This window comes from Cuculus canorus, chromosome 2 (assembly GCF_017976375.1).
Source record: "Cuculus canorus isolate bCucCan1 chromosome 2, bCucCan1.pri, whole genome shotgun sequence".
NCBI classification, from domain to species: Eukaryota; Metazoa; Chordata; class Aves; order Cuculiformes; family Cuculidae; genus Cuculus; species Cuculus canorus.
Genome location: NC_071402.1, coordinates 33,466,194 through 33,483,526, shown reverse-complemented (window position 1 = coordinate 33,483,526; position 17,333 = coordinate 33,466,194). Strand labels below are relative to the sequence as shown.

The 17,333-nt window shown below is 42.4% G+C and overlaps 1 protein-coding gene across 1 annotated transcript in view; it reads left to right on the top strand.

Moving 5' to 3' along the window:
- Window positions 1-8,885: 8,885 nt before the first annotated feature.
- Window positions 8,886-17,333, top strand: part of HNF4G (hepatocyte nuclear factor 4 gamma) — a 59,173-nt gene continuing 50,725 nt past the window's right edge. The window contains exon 1 of the mRNA XM_054060610.1: window positions 8,886-9,089. The gene's annotated coding sequence lies outside the window, so the exon portion shown is untranslated. The remainder of the gene's footprint in view (window positions 9,090-17,333) is intronic.

The window sequence follows — 17,333 nt, the reverse complement described above, 5'->3', positions numbered from 1 at the left end:
TTTGGCCACTTTTGTTCATTCATAAGTCAGGAAAACAGACTTTCTGAAAGTAACGTTTCTCAAGAAGCTTCATCTGAAATTTTCTTCAGTAATAGGGCTTATTTAAGATTCAAATTTCTGAATCTCTTTCTCTGTTTCGTGCAACACTGTATGATGAAGGATATCAGGAAGCAATGCTCCAGTAGAGAAGCAAGTCTGAAATTCACCTTATAGTACAAATCTCCAGCCCTGAGGCTCAAACACGATAACAGAAGATTAACCTCGTGCACAGCAATAATTCAGGTGCAACCCAGGTCCCAGAAAAGTAGGTTCCAGTGCACATGGATTATATCAAGCACCAGAAAAAATACATCTTAGGTCTACTTATTACATTCATTCTGTATACTTATCTGAATTTCTGTGCCAGACCTGTGGAACACACAGATTCACCCAGGACCTCTTTCCTTTATAGTGTGAGCCTGATTTTCTCCCCAAAACTTCTACTTGTCACAACATCAGGAATGTCCCATTACGGCAGATACACAAATCAGGAACAGGAACATGGAGAGCCTAAGAAACTTGGCACAATATCGCACAGTAAGTCTACTGAGAAAGCAGAGGAAGTAGTCCACCTATACAAATGTATAAAATATATATATATCATCCCTGAAACACAAATCAGCTGTTCCATGATGACGGTAGCATAGGCAATAGAGAAGCAGCTGTTCCCCAAGGACACCTTTCTCAGAGGATCCCAACGTCTTTCACATTGGGTAGGGAATTTCTTTTCAATGTGCTCTTTCCTAGTGTGTCTCTTTTCGTTTACATCTTTTCTATTACAGAGGTAAACCAATAACTCTACAAACAGCTATTTTATATGCATTTAATTTCTTCTAACCAACACATCATCCCGACTTAAATGGCCTTTTTGTTTCCCTTTCTCAGGGAAAGGTGAACACTCAAATTCACTCATGCTAGCAATGCTACCAAACTACACACACAAACTTTCTACGGAATAAATGATCTTGAGTACTTCACTAAAAAATACTACAGTAAGGCTGGCAAAAACATGCACTGATCTTTCCCATTCCTTGAAAAAAACATGCTTGTTTATACAAATCAGTATGAGAAAATACACTGAAAGCTAGCAAGAATTAATTTATATAGTGTGGTATGATTTATGGAGTGTGGTTATTTTTATGGCAACCTCGACATATTTCCTGGGATTAGTGTCAGAATTTTACAAATTATTTAATAGGTAAATTATATTGTCTGTTAGCAATCTTAGGTGATGTTTGCTTTTACACTTTTTCTGTGAAGCTTTTAGTTTTATGTAAGCTAATTAAATAAATGACAACTTTAATTTCATCATCTAGAATATAAGAACACTCATGCTGTAATGAGGTTTTAGGTTAGACTTAAGAGAGACTGCACTGTTTCACACAGTTCTTACTTAAATGTAAACGTGGAGTTTCAGATCAACAGCTATATTAAATAGCAGTCTTAAGACAAATCTATTAAAAAGCCATGATCAGTTCTTATATTACCTTAGAAATTAAATTTAGCTTATATTGGTAGCATAAATATGAAAAGCAGTGTTTGATCACGTTCTGAATACTGCCGTGCTCTATACAGAGCATGAGGAATAAAAAAGAATCACACCTGCAGCTGAGTTCGACATAACTTTGTTAATTGTATGAGCACATGCAAGGCTGAGGTATGTATATGAGGTCTGACATTAAAAAATCCGAGACTAACTCAGGAATCAAGAGTGGGAGGGAAGAGGCAAAGAGCTGGCTATAGACTCTGCTTTAACCTGTCGCAGTGAGACAAAGCTCAACTCAATCACTTCATTCAGTATGAGTGGATGTGTGTTCAAATATAGGGTTTTTTTATCCTTGGTTAGAAAAATGGTGTGCAGAGCAAACAGTAAGCTAACATCAAGTTTCTTGTGAAACTGAAGAAATCTACAATGGACACTTTTCAATTAATGACTGAAGCTTACAGCAAAGAGTCGACATCTTGTGCACACGTTTTTGAATCAGTGCTGAAAGGAACTAATTTTTTGTCTGTAGATGTGCAAGCAAAAACATCCTCGACATCCTCAGCAGCCTCTCAGGAAATGATCTGCGGAACTGTTTTGAACTTTGGCAGCATCATTTGCAGCTGTCTGTCAACTCAGAAGGGAACTATTTTGAAGGTGATCACCATTGATTTTGTTAAAATATTAAATAAAGACTTACAGTCTTAGGGTTTTTTTGTGCTGGACCTCGTAGAAAGGCCTCCCTCTTCGGGATCTGGTGACTTCAGAACTTGAAGACATAGACAGGTTCTCCCTCACATGGATCACTAAAGTAATATATCCAAACTACCCAACACTGCAGCTAACCCATAACACAGCCACTCACCTTCTGTTTCAAGCTGCCAGTCCTCTTTTGACCTGTATTTTGAAGATTACATGCCCCCTTCAGTTCTCCCATCATAACTGCATGCATATCCAGCGCTGTTAAAATAACCTAATTAAAAACCCAACACGCTGACATAATTTTTGAGTTAATCTGGATCATTTTGACATGGTTGGTATCAGATCTCAGGAGCCGGCAGCTTTCAGCAAGGAGGTGGACAACCTATGAAGAAGAGTTTGGAGCAAGGGTGGACGTGGCAGGGCTTTTCAGCACTCGCTGGGCTCAGCCCCTTCTGCTTCAGCTGCTGTGGCAAATAGTCAGGCCTCTTTCTGCACTAAAGAGCTGAGCATTGTTTCTGAGATGACTGTATCGAAGCAGTTAAGAGCGCAACCAGTTCCGCTGGAACCAGCCACGAGGACTTGGCTTGTGTTTTCCTAAAGCAGCACTTTTCAATCAGTGATCTGTGAATCACTGTGGTATGCGTGGATTAGGAGAACATGAGAGGTAACTAAGAAAAGTAAATAAAAATATGAGTACTGCCATGAATCTGTACTTCTGCTGAAAAAGAAAAGGTGGAATAAGTTAAAGGCTAAAAGCATTCTTTTAAACAATTTAACACCCAAAATGGGCTCCAAAGCTATTCTGTAATTCTTTAAATCCAGTGCCAAGCACAATGCACTCTGGGATGCTATAAAAATAGCTGGTCAACTTTAAGATTTAGGCAAAATTGAATTGTCTCATCTTCTCTGCATCTACATGAGTGTAAAAATAGCCTAGACAAACCACTCTAGTTCTAACCATCATTATAAATCCAGACAAATGGAATTTGTTCATTAGACTCCTATGGTGCGTCTTTTCCTGCAGAGCCCAACTGAAAATACTGCAGAAGTTTTCATCAGTTTATGCCATGGAGACTGAATTGTTCCCAACCTTCAGCAAAAGACTATTTTCATATGCCATGCCTACACTGTTAGTATCAATGTATACACACTGTTTATCACTATACACACTGTGAATTATATTTTCTTATCAGTCGAAGATTATTTCCTTTTGCCTTGCCTACATTTTGAATTCAATCATCCCTAACTGAATCAATGAGGTGGAACAATTTTGTGTACAAATTATGTATCAGATGCATGCTCATCCTCTTAATCTCTGTTCCATCCTATTTCAGTTTTGCTGTGTTCTCACATCGGTACTGCTTAAACCTCTTTCAACAGCAATGTTCTCTGCTTACGTCTTCTACAGTTTCCAAGGTATCTTCCAAGACCAGTATCTTCCCAAAGGCAGCCTAAGGCAACCACTGCATACTTAAACATAGAGTTTGAGTAAAAATCATTTCAGAGTAGCCCATATTCGACAGATTATGTAGACTGGCAGATATGTACTGACACGGAAATTGCCATGCATATAAACCCTTTTGATTACTTTTTAGAAAACCACAAAGTATATTCTAAATCACGTTTAAAACATAAAATAACAATAAAACAGTACAACTTGCAAGCACAGACCAAGCAACAAATCTTTAGAAAGCTGATCTGCTAAGACCAGTGCTTTTAGATGTTGAAATACTTAGAATAACTATGAAATATTTTTCATTTCCCCCACTGTTCATGCATGTATCTCTTGACTGTATTTCGGGAGAAAAAGAAATTAATCGCAATTTGCATAAAGCACACCACGAACATGGCCTGGATTAAGCAGCAAGATTAAAATAACATATTGAAATATGCAGTTGCTGTCTTCATCCAGGGAATCACTGTCATTAAATTTGTTATGATTACATCAGTACCTGCATTTGTCCTTCTAAGCTCTTATTCCTGCTTTAGCCCGGCAGGATTTTTAATCGGAAAAACAAATATGGCGAATATGATTTGTACTTCCACACATTTACTACCGTTATGATAATGACAGTGTCCTGGATGATGATGTGCTCCCCACCCTCTATTTGCATGATCACAGAATCAGAATAGTCAGAGTTGGAAGGGACCTTAAAGATCATCTAGTTCCAACCCCCTGATGATCAGAGGATGCGCTTTGTCCAGGGAGGGAATTGACGGGATCACTGACACGGGTCAGGTGGAACAATCCGCGTGGACACACTGGTTCTTACTCTCTATTTATCAATCTCCGTGATGAATATTTGTGGGATGAGAGGGTCTAGACAGGCGGGAGAGGGAACAAAGTATTCAGGCAGCGCGCAACCTTCCGGCTGCTGATGCTTTTTCCGTGCCGTACGCGGGACGCTTCGCGTGTGACAGACACGGAGCGGGTTTTTCCCTTTCTCGCTTCCAGGGGCGGCTGAGCTCCCCGCTCCCTCCAGCCGCGCCCCCCGTGTGCCGCGCTGCCCGGCGCCGCCGCTAGGTGTCGCGGCTGGGTCTCGCACGGCGCCCGCGCTACCTGCGGCGCTGCCCGGCCCCTGCCCGGCCGCAGCCCCCACCTCGTTAGACACAGAAGGGCAGCAGGGGCTCCCCTTCCCCCCTTCCTCCGCTGCTAATGAGGGGAACGGCGGGGGGCAGGAGGTGCGAATCAGTTTAAAAGGGAGGCAGAAAATTACCATGGGCAACCGCCACGAGCCTGGTTTTGTTTCTCTGCTCTCGCAGTAAACTCTTGTAATCTGCAGTCATTAGCATAATCTTCAAAGATCTTTAGGGGGATAATCTTTCAAACGCCTAGGGTGCTCGCTTGTGAGGCTCCTAAATAGGATATCATTGGAGGACCGTCAATACCCTTAGAGGTATCTTTCTCCGGATTCGAGGGGTTCCTCTCCGCCTTCTGCTGGGACGGACAATAATGTAATCCCCGCGTTGATAGGGGTCAGGAGATCGTTGCCGCTGTGAACACTCAAATCTGCTTTCTCGCGGGCTTTTAATTTACGAGAGGGAAAGGCATATATTTCCCCTCGAAGTTTACTTTCCGTCAAGGGTAATTATCTCCCTTGCATTTGAACTCTTCGGGAGACAAGAATGAGTTTCCAATCATTCCATTTCCCTGCCTGAAATGTATAAGCTCTTCTGTGGGTGAACGTTCAGAGCTCTGGAAATGAACAGCCCAACCCGCGGTTTGCAGAAATGTTCATTGCAGCGAAGGGCGTGTTCGGAGAATACAAACAGCACCCACAGATAGTTGCCAAGGGCACCTAATACATCTCTGCATTACACCTTGAACCAGTGTGCCCGTATCTCCCGAGTTTTTATTGCACGGATCATAAATGATTGTAAAGTCTGCAAATCTTTCATGAAACCCTGGCAATTAATAGTTTAGCCAGGGAACCTTTAAAGAAAACAGTCTCTCTAATGCAGCCCTTGAAATCGGTTTATAGCCGCGTGGTGCCGGCGTAATCTCACGATTCAGAGTTTTAAGAGGTTTACGGGTTTTCTTTTCCTTTTGAAAAAACGCACTTTCACTCGGTGTTTCGAGGCGAGAAAACACATAACTATTAGTTAGTATAAGAATGGCATGAGCTCTCTGATCGGGGGAAGAGGAAGGGGCTCTGCAAGAAGTCAGCTCGAACGCTCGATACCAGGACCGGTAAAATTAGACCGCGTTTCCCATTTATGATTGCAGGTAACCATATAAAACTAGCTGCTTCTTTAAACCGGTTTGGTCCTGATCGTTTCTTGTATTGCGCTTTTAAAGCCAGGAGCACCCCGTGACCCGAAGTGACTATGGTTCCCGGCAGCCGTTTAGATGGTTTTTGAAGGCACGTTGGGGTCCTTTATCAATTATTTGTGCTAACAAAGAAAAGGCGCTCGACTGAAGATGGGAAAGTTTTTTTTCAAGGGAAGCTCCTGCGAGAAGTGCCCGTTTCCCCATAAATGATTTACGAGGGATGGATGAGTAACAGGGAAAACGCAGGTTAATGATACCGGGATGAAGCCCCAGAGCCTGGCTGCCCCCGGCCCCTGCCCCGCCGGCAGAGGCAGCCCCCGCAGCTCCCCCGATGAACCCCCGGCCCTGGCGAGGGGTGGGCAAACGCTGCTCGGGGCAGGTCGGGGAAGGGGAGACCCTGGCGGAGGCGGCCCCGCGGGGGAACCCCGGGCTGCGCGTCGGGGGCACTGAGCCGGGGGGGAGCCCCCCTCCCCGGGCGCCTGCGGCCGCAGCCTCGGGCAGCCGAGCGCTTACAGAGGCTTCTCCGAATTGGCACAGAAACTATGCTGTCTGGGACGCCCTCCTGTAGGTCAACGCCTGGAAATATTCGTTATCTGCGCTGCAAAAGGCTACGTGGGTTTCCTCCTCTCCCTAACTTCAGTGCTGTCTCCCCATCCTGCCTCCTGTGATGGAGTTAGGGAGAGACGTGCTGAGCAAACGGGGCATCTCCTGCCCCTGACGGCCCAGGTGGTGTTTCCGGGAATCCCGGTCCCCGCCGCCGCTCTAGCGCATCCTCGAGAGAAGGGGGGTCGGATTGGAGAGGCAGTGGGAGCCCTGGGGGAAGAAGGAAGGGCGAAGGGCTTCAGCCCGCTGGCGCCGGGGCAGTTCACACCTACTGCGGCTCTTCGGGCGGTCCCATGATTTCATCATGGAGGTGACATGTGAAAATGCTGCTTCAGAAGTGGCGCTGGCAGAGGGGTGATCGGGAAGGGACTGCACGCTGCCCCCACTCCTCCTCAAAAATGTTGTTGATAACTAAGAGAGGCAACCGCTTCATAAGAATCACTTAAGGAAACCGTAAAGCCGAAATGAAAACCACTAGTTACATTAAGGTTAAATCAAACGAGGCCTTCTGTGATGAGAAATGCGCGCAAATATTCCCCGCACAGGAAAAAAATTCCATTTACTATTCTGCAAGCTATTTGCTTTTGGCACGAAGCAGTACCTTTCCCGCAGGAAACAAGAATAACGTTTGTATACGCTGAAGTGACTGAAATAAAAACGCTTTGCCCCCCCCCTCCATCAAATTTGCCCGCATCCAGATGCAAGTGTGGAAATACAGCTGCTACAGATGACCACACGGCTTTACCACGTTAACTTTATTCTAATTAACACAGCAAAGAAACTCCGGTCAACCTTCTTTATTCATATAAGGAAATTGGTTATTAGCCCACGGCACATGGGTGAGATTCTCAGAAGACAGGTAAAAAACAACCCTGGTGTAAGTGACAGTCACTTTTTAAAGCGTCCGTGTGCGCCTGCGGATCGCTCCGAGGCGCCCGTGGCCACCAGCACAAGCGTTTATTTCATTGTCAGCGCTGCCCTCGCCTGCAGTATTTTATCTGCGGCAGGAGATGGGCAAGAACTCCTCAGGAACAAGTCTTCCTCGGCAGCTTTTATTGGCCTTTTAAAAAACACCTTTGAAATAATACCGGAGGACTCTGGATATGTTTACACTTTTATTGTGGGTATTTGGGCAATTATGTCCAGTGATTATTAATGTTTCGTAGTGGGGCAGAATCGTCCAGTAAAATTCCCTTTGTTCTCAATCGAAAGCCCCTAGAAATTGGATTCAGAGTTTGCCAGTGGAAACTCTGGACATGAGGAATTGGCCATTTTAACAAGACACAGCAGCATGGCAAGGTACTAGCGGTAAGAAAGTAGAGCAAACTCGCTGGTCTCTTCACTGTGGAAACCAATCAATCATCGGCCGCGTTCACAGGCTAGAGCAAGAGAGCATTTTTCATTTTTTTTTTTTCCAATCTCCTTCCCGTGCAGAGCCCTCGTGGTCCCTTCTCCTTGGAGGGTGTCGTTAAATCACTGACACGGGTGTGCGGTTATGGGAGTCGGGCACGGTCACGGCGAGGCAGTCCCTTCCCACGGGGATCTCCTTCATTCTCCCGTGAAAACTTCTGCCGAATATTCTCCTCTCACCCCTCCAAGGAGCTCTCCCTGCATGATATTCGGAAAGACAACACCTTGAATTATTTCCTTTCTCCCCGATGCCTCCACGGGTGTGATATCATAGGCAAGGTGTTAATTATTGTTTCGAGCCTGTGAATGTTCAGCGTCGGAGAACAATGACATTTATTATTTTATAAACACTTCCTCGTGTCACGACCTTCTCGATAAGATGAGGCCGACCAAGTGTCGGGAATCCAAGGGAATCCAAAGGAATCCAAGTTTGCAGAGGATCCCTGTATTTTGTCCTGCTTCTTTAGAGAACCGGGCAGCTAAGTGAAAACAGGGGGGGCTTTTCCCACCCCCGTGGCAGCTCCAGCGGAGCAAAGGGAGAGACATCCAGTAGGCAACCCGGTCGCCTGCGAATCTGTGGCTATAAAACACGTCGGAGGGGAGCGGAGGCGGCCTCGCAGCCGCTGTCCCGGGCCCTTCGCGGGTCAGAGCGGGGCAGGACGGCGGGTTGTGTGCCCGGAGCAGCCGTGGGAGCGGCGGGGGGCGCTGTGGCGGAGCGCGGGGGGGGGTGCGAAGCGACACCGCAGCCTCCCGCCGGCTGGAGCTTTCAGTTTTCATTGAGGCTGCTGGTTACTGTTTAACGTCCCCACCCACGTTTCAGTTTGTTTAGTAAATCGATCTGATGCTTGGGCTGAGGCTGCTGCCCCGTCGCCATTGAGCAAAGTTAATTCCTTCTCCCCCCCTCCACGCGCTCTCTCTCCTCCTCCTTCCCACAGCAGCATATGGTAAAGACGGTGCCCGGCGCACCAAACGCAGCCCGCGGGGAGCCGGGGGGTGCGGGGGAGGCGGGCGGCACGGGGATGCCACCGCCCTGAGCTGCGACCGAACCGCCGGAGGCCGAGGGACGGGGCGGCCCCGCCGGTAAGTGCCCGGGGGGCGGCGGCGCCCCGAGGGACAGCGCAGCGCCGCCGGGCGAGGCGGGCGGGGGAACGGCTCACCCGGCTCGGGGCAGAGCGGGCAGCAGGCGGTTTGACACGAATATTTTATCCAGTTTCTAGTTTATTTTTGTAGTTTTTTTTTTTCCTTATTTTAACTCCTGGTCACGTGGCGGCGCCAGGGACGCTCCGCACCAACGCGCTGCGCCCGGGGCGGGGTGTGCCTGTGCGTCCCGGCCGCGCTGTGCCGGCGCTGTGCCGGCGTGCCTCGCTCCATAGGGGTCCGGCTCACGGCTGCAGGAAGGGTTTCTAGAGGATTTTTGGTTTGCCTTCTCTTTATTTGTTTCTCCATCCCTTCCGTCATGATCGCACAATCACCTGTGCCGCAGGTGGACTTACAGAATCAGAGGATCACTAGGTTGGAAAAGTTCTCTTAGGTCATTGAGTCCAACCGTTCCTATCTGCCACTAAACCATGTCCCTGAGTAGCTCATCTACCTGTCTTTTAAATACTTCCAGGGATGGTGACCCAACCACCTCCCTGGGCAGCCTCAGTACCTGACCCTCTCTGTGAAAAATTTGTTATTGTTCCTGGTATCATAGAATCACTAGGTTGGAATCGCTATCATAGAACCACTAGTTTGGAGAAGACCTTTGTGATTATGCATAAAGTCCAACCATACCTGTCTGCTAGTAAATAAATCAGTACTAGCTCTTGGCCAAAGTTTGATGCCCGTGTAGAGAATCCCAAAATATTTTCCTTAGGGGAAAAATAATCGTAAAACTGAAAATTTCAAACATGGAATGGGCGAAGCAAGATGAGAAGTTTTGTAGGCAGATCCTGCAGTGTTTCCAGTGGTTTTGCAGTGTTGCAGGTGCACTGTTTACAGGGTACCTTTGATGAACGCCAACTTTCAGGTCTCACACCTGTGAGTAGAACATCTGTTTCTGCACATTGACCTGGGAGATGCAGTTAAGCGTTTAGTGATATAAACCGTAGGTTGTAATGGCAGCATTCTAAAGTGACTTTTTACATTTACAATAGTGAATACTATTCCATACCGAACTATGGTGATGATAAATTGGACCTTCCTTTGTGTAGGCCTTTTTTTGTACAGTGATACACAAACTTGGCTTTACTATAATTTCTCATGCTTATTACAAAGGCATTAGAGTAGTTTAAAGTGACATCTCCTTTGCTATTGGTGCTGAGTTTGTTAAAACTGAGTTAGTGGATAAGACTAATTGTGCTACGCAGCTCTCAAAGCCCCGAAGTCTGTAATGTGCTTAGAAAACTAAAAAGTGTTATGTATTTCCCCATATTGCTAAAATCCAGGTGTTCTTAAAACTAATATAGGCAGCATATGACACGTTTGTATACAGGCAGGTTATTTTTAAATGTTATGAACACTGTTTTGCTGATTTCATTCTTTTTCACTTTCCTTTTTGTAGTCATGTGCTAAGGAGAAAATGGACAAAACTCTCCATTGCAACTCCATCCAAACTTGTTATTCTTAAGTCGTTGAATGTTGAGAAGAAAATAGAATTTCAAAAGTGGTATTTCCATTGCCTACTACTTGTGTCTTCAGCCCTGTCTCTCTTACTGAAGCGTACTGGGCTGCTTAAGGCTCATTTCATACATATATTTTTTAAAAAATAAAATCAGGTATAGGACAAGATCAAGGTGCTGTTATACTGTTCATGATGTTAGTTTTGATTTTAGCAGCTCACGCATTTGGCCACATTTCCCAAAACATAAAATTTGTGTTTCCGTAACACAAAGCGTAACTTTCTCCGCACCTTCTCTGACACAACTAAAGACGTCTCTGTGTTCCAAAACTTTGTACTTAGTAGTAATAACATGAAACTACAGCAGTGTAGAAGCCCACTGTGCATTTCCAAGGTGACTTTTCTAAGTACCTGTAGGCAATGTATACAGAAAAGCTTCTGGTTGCGTTGAGCTACCGCTGTCTGTATTTTGCCACCCACCAGGGAAGAAGATGGGAGGTACAGTGAGGAAAATAGGATTCCAGTAGCCTGGCTACAAGAGTCAGTTCCTTAGATGACCAAGTGGTGTTTACTGCTAATTTACGTACATCATTAAATTATCTCCAGATCAACTTCCAAACAAAAGCATTCTGGTGTAAGCACATCTTTGCTACTCCCATTCCTGAAGATATGGCCTAGTATTTCTTGGCCAAATTTGAATGACTGAATCAAATCCTATTTGATCCTGCTGCGTTTAATGAACTGCAGTAGTGCAAGACGAGGACTTGATCCTTGTGCTTGACATGGCGCCTGTTTCAAACCTTGTGGCAGCATTTGTATCGCGTGCATATGGACTCCATATACAACAGATTGGTCCCTGGTGTTTCTTCAAGCTTTTTATAACAGGGGTGGAAAAATAGGGCCCAGCACATGTCATCAGCGTTACCTGCAAATCTTCATCGTGTACTTCAATATCCATCGGCTACAAGAAACAAAAAATTACTTTAAACAATATTAATTCTCCTTAGCAGGTCAGAAATTAAATGAGACTTCCTGAAAAAAATATCAAAACTAATAATGTGATAACCAGGTGATGGTAAAAAATCATCATTTGGTTGGTTTTGTTTGTTTGGGAATTGAATCTATCAATTTGCAACTAATTTAAGTCTGCATCATAGGTGTAATGTGGCTCTGCAGATTGTTGTCTGACATTTGTTGAGTATCGGAGACTATACTCCATTTATTAATTGAAAAAATATTTCTGTGTGCAGATTTCTGCCTCACTGCTCAAGATTTTAAAGTTTTGTCTCTTGCTTGTGAGTTTTGAAATATTCTCTGATTTATTTATTTTCATTTTTTATTTAGTGAAGTGGTTCAGCTACTTGGAAGCCTTACATTTCTGCATTTAAAAACAAATATTAAGCCTGAAGATTAGTTTGATTTCTCTGTGTTGTTCATGTGGATATGAGGTATGTAGTATTAGATAATTGAGTAATTTTGATAACGTAGACTGGTAATGTTGACTGCTTTAGAATATAGAGAAAGGTTTTAGGTCTGTACTAAACAATAACCTGTTGTACATGGTAATAGGTTCTGTGATAGAATTTAATTTCTCAACAAAAGTATCACAGCAACATACAATAACATAAGGTTACAGGAAAGCATGGTTCTTATGTTTTCATATACCCTAATGAATGATACATTATGTAACATAAAAAATAAAATGCATTTCAGACAGATTAAGATGTTTGAATGTCTTGCAGCAGCTCTGACTGAATCAAATAGTCTTCATTTCAACTTTTCAATTTTAAAACAGCGCACCCTAAAAATCAGGTCAAAATGCTGTGTGTAATGTCAGAGCTGAGATCTATCAAACTGAAAGGCTCCAACAACATTTTCAAACCTTTTTCAATTGTCAATTTAAGTTAATTGAAAATGAAAGGTCTCGCTTTCAGGATTGGGCCATTTAAATAGAAGCCTGCTGCTTTCATTTTGTAGAAGGGCAATCTCCCTCCACATACGTGTTTTTAAAAGGTTCATTCATAATTCTCCCTTCACACTTCTATTGGAAATGACAGAATTCATTATTTTGAGTTCTTGAACTATTTTTCTGCAACTTGGGTGATGAATTGTATGAGATCTAGTTCATAACGTGGCATGGCAACTCACAAGATTTAAAAATTCTCAAGGCTCGATCTCTCTCTTTCTGGTAGCCGGCTGGCAAGGATGCAGAAAGCCTCTATGTGCATCTTCTCTCTCTTTTGAAGTAGTATGTTGGTATTCTTTTTTTTTATTTAATACTGACTAGGAAAAAGACTCCCACCCTTGCTCCTTAATTCGCTAGAGGTATCCAGGCAACGAAGACATACATTAGAGTCAGCAGTATACAAGGTGCTGTGTGAATTTTTCTTGCCTCCTGTTTATCTGGGAATCCAACTGCAGTAGTCCTACATAAACAGTGCTGTTTCCACTGTCTGTTCCCAGCATGGTAAAGTTTGCCTTCAAATTTCTGTATTTTTTAATTTATATTTAGGTTTTTGTTCGAAGATTTCTTGATGTGTGTGTATGACCATACCGGCTTAAACGTGGGGATTAGTCTTAGGTGGGAGAGGGGGCTTGAGAAATGGCAAATATGATTCGGCTTGCAATTGATAGCACATCTATGGCAGCGTTGCAATGAGAATACCCTTTCTGAGAACCATTTGTGTATGAGGTTGCTAGGCTATACCAGCCTGGTTTGTACTTGTCTGGGACAGTAGCAATGCCCATCAGTAACCAGCTACCTGCTGACCAAAATAGGACTCGCTGGCAGAAAGATACGCGGACAGAATCTCCCTTTTTCTTTGACAACTAAGACATTTTTTCGTTAACTGCTGACATATGAAGTATTGACACCAGGCAGTGAGTTGGAACAGTCCATACTGTCAGAGCTGGACCAGATACCTGAAGACTGCTCACCACACCCATGTTTCCTCACATTTCTTAGGCACTTTTTGTGCCTCCTGCACAAAATCTAGACAGTTTCTTTTTTTTTTTTTTTAAAAAAAAAAGAAAAGATGAATATGATGAGAAAGATGATTATTCGTATCACGTGTTTCTGTATCAAAACCCCAAAGCGTCTTGGAAACAGTGTCTTTTACTACGCCCTTTGGGATAATGCTACTTGTTACTTTTGCAAGGAAATGTCAGACTCGCATTACATTAGAAGAAGAAATTCCTTGAGTAGAGGTCTACTTGGAGAAGTAAGATGGTGACCATGCTGTGATTGCACATTAATACACACTCACTGTCCTATTTCCAAACCTGACAGATATAGTTAGATCTTTGCTTGTGCGTGCTGTTGTAGTTCCAAGGGTAAATTATGATTTTGAAAATAGATAGGATTTTGTTCACCAAATTGCTAAATACTTTACCTGTTTATTATTCCCCTTCTCCCGACTGCTAGGCAAGTTGAAAATTGTCTTTTCTGCTGGACTGGTTGGTAGTCACACAGTGACCACGTTAGATGGGACAAGAGATCTCATACGTTGTTGGCTGCTTGTGTAGTTTCATACAGTTTCGGGGCAGTTGCCCTTCGATCCGTGTTTCTTCTTTTGTTCTCACAAAGATGGAAGCAGGCTTGTTTCTTACGAACTCTGAAAACAATGCATAACTTATACTGCTAGATCTGATTTTGGCAGTAAATGTTATCTACATAACAGGTATGTATTATCTTTATTTAATATCCTTCTTGCCTTTTGGGAGAACAGTGATATCTCTGGCTTTAATGTCCAAATCTAAAACATTTCAGAAAGATTTACATTTTTAAAGAGACTTTAATGTGTTCCAAGCCTCTTGTCTCAGTTCACGTTTTACAGTCTTACCCTATATTATTGCTTTTAACTTTATTTTTTTCTTTTTATCTGAGCTTCAGTGACTTTTTATATTAATATTAATTATGTAATTTTCACGAGTGGTTTAGGGAGACTTAGAGACAATGCTTTTTAATTTACTTCAAGTCTAAAGTGCCGGAACTTTGTCTGACAGAAGTTCAAGGCAGAACTTTAGATTTGATCTTAGTGATACCAATAACTTTGTCTGTGACAGTAAAAATGCCAAAAAAAGCAGAGGAAGGCACTCTTTTTAATATGAGATGTATTTGCTGTGTTCCATTTCAGAGCCTTCTAGATAAATTACAGGGATATAGTCTAGTCCCTTTAAGCCTTTAAGAATTTGGTGTCGACACACAACCTTGCATGGAAAACCGGTCCATTTTGCCAAAGACAAAACATTATCTGCAATAATACTAATAATAGTAAAAACAAACAAACAAAAAAAGCCTCCATTCAAATTTCCCAAAAAAGCAAAAAGTAGCATCAAAATTAGGGGAAAGAAATTTCAGTTGTGAAACTGTAAAACACGTTAAGGTAACTGCAAGTCTATTAGGCTAACTTTGTGAGTGGTTTTTGTTTGTTGGTTTTGGGTTTGGTTTTTTTTTTAGTTTGAAAAATTTGGATGAAAAGAATTTATCTCAAATAAACAGTGCTCTACAGGATCTGTATCTCCTTAACTATTGTTACTTAGTGTTGAGAGTAAAACATGAATAGGATGAAACATGGCCCCAGCTCCCAGGAATTTATGATCCACGCTACATTTACAAATGTAGGTGCATTCTGTGTTCCACAGAACACAGGTCTGGTTTTAGCTTTTGCGGGTTTTTTTTGCGTAAAATTTTTGAGGCTTCAGTTAGGTGCCCTTGTTTACAGATATGCAAGAGCAGAGAAGAAACAGTACGAATGTCTTGACGCAGGCTGATGCATTTCACTTCCATTTTCAGGCTCAGCTAAAACAACTGAGGCAGCTTAAAGCGTTACCACTGCTTGCTCGTCCACTTCATCTGCCATCTCTCCTGAAGATCTTTGTCCCCATAATGAAGGTTTAATACATATCCTTGTCTGCAGTTAAGCTTAAGTTTCTTAAATTGCCAAATACATGGATGCTTACATTGATTTAGTAGATGTTGAACTTCATGGCTGAGATTCGGGCACGTGCCTGCTCCTGTTGTCCCCATTGAGAGGACATTGAAGGGAGTGGTCAACTCCAAGGAGCGCTGAGGCTGAAGTTTTACTGTATTGCAGCCAGACCTCAACAAATTGTTCTGTCAGCGAAATCGGTCATTTCATTTCTTGCCAAAAAGAGTAAGCTGACTCGTGTATATATAATGGTAGGGCTATTTGTATGCTCAAAAACTGACTGAGGGCAACTCATTTTTCATTTTTAACGTCACGTTGATTAGTGGTAAATAGGAAAGCAAGCAACTCTACTATAGTAATCTCTATAACAGCAAATCTATAAAGACCTTTTTAATAATGGAGCAAACCCAGGAAATTTTTAATTTCAAGGACAAGGAAATATTAAGCAGTTTGCAGGCTCTGACTGAGAAGGGCATCTGATTTTAACAAAAAATTTACCATGAATTTTGTTATGACAGAATTTAGTAGTGGAATTTTTATTTTATGTTAATCCAATAGGTCAAGTAATTTATTTCCGAAAATGTGTATGAAGCTGAAAGAGGGTAGAAAATGAAAGACACTCACAATGATCATTCCCAGGTTTCTATGGTACCGGAGAGCATAAATGAGCATTCTGAAATTAAGATACATGTATGCATTGCAAAAATCTTGGCAGGGAGAAAATGAGTACAGCTTCAAATGGACTGAAGAACATACCTATAAGATTGCAGCAAACTTCTTAACCCTTTATGATCTCCTTTCACAACTAGTGGCCTTGAATTTTTAAGGCTGGTCTCTTTTGCTTTCTGTAAGAGGATGAAAAGCAGCATTGTAGAGCAGTTAAAACCAGTAAGGTGCTTGTTAAACCTCAACTGTATAGGGAAGGTCATGAAGGTAAAACTTTCCTGGTACAGAAGTATTTCATTAGTTTGACAAAGTAATGCAGTTAAGTAGTTGTAGGGAAACGGCTGTTGAGAACTAAACACATTATCAAACCTAGAAAGACAGTGTGCTCTGGGAAGTCACTGTGAAAACAGCTTCTTTGTCTGCCTTGTCTGGTAATTTTAGGTGGTCAAAGTAATCAGTTTCTATTTTGTGTCAGAAAATGTGCAACAATACCAAAGCTGATATAGCTATTCTACGCATAGTTGTAAGAATAAAACAAAGCCTTTAACATTACCTGCTTTATTAAACAATTCTTACTTTTTATAATTAGCTTTTTCGATATTTATATTTATAATTTCCAACACGCAGTCAGTGTTTAGGAATTTTAAATTAAGTGAACTCTTTGCTTATTTATTGTTTTTTAAGAATAATCTACACTAAAATAAAGCTAAAAGCAGTAAATATTTCAGTGGTTTGTTTTTTGAAATAGACCCTTAAAACAATATTTAAAATTAAAACATAAGATTTTAAATAAAATACGAATAAGGAATTGGCTAGTCTAGGTTTTGACACAATTTCAATTTCTAGAAACTTCTCTTAGAACACTTTTAGAATGATATCCCACATGTAGGAACATTACTGCAGACTGCTCCTTAAGTAATAAAAATAAGGTTTAGTAAGCTGTGTTAAGAAATAGAGTTGGTTTTAATGAAGGAAAGAATCCTACACTTCTAAATCCCCTGAGCAATTTCTTAGTGCCTACTGATGCCCATTGATTGAGCCTTGATGCCTCTTCTGTCTGTGTTGATACCTGTGCCCGTTTCAAACTTCCCGTGTGTCTAAAGAACAGCTATGCACATTTTTATT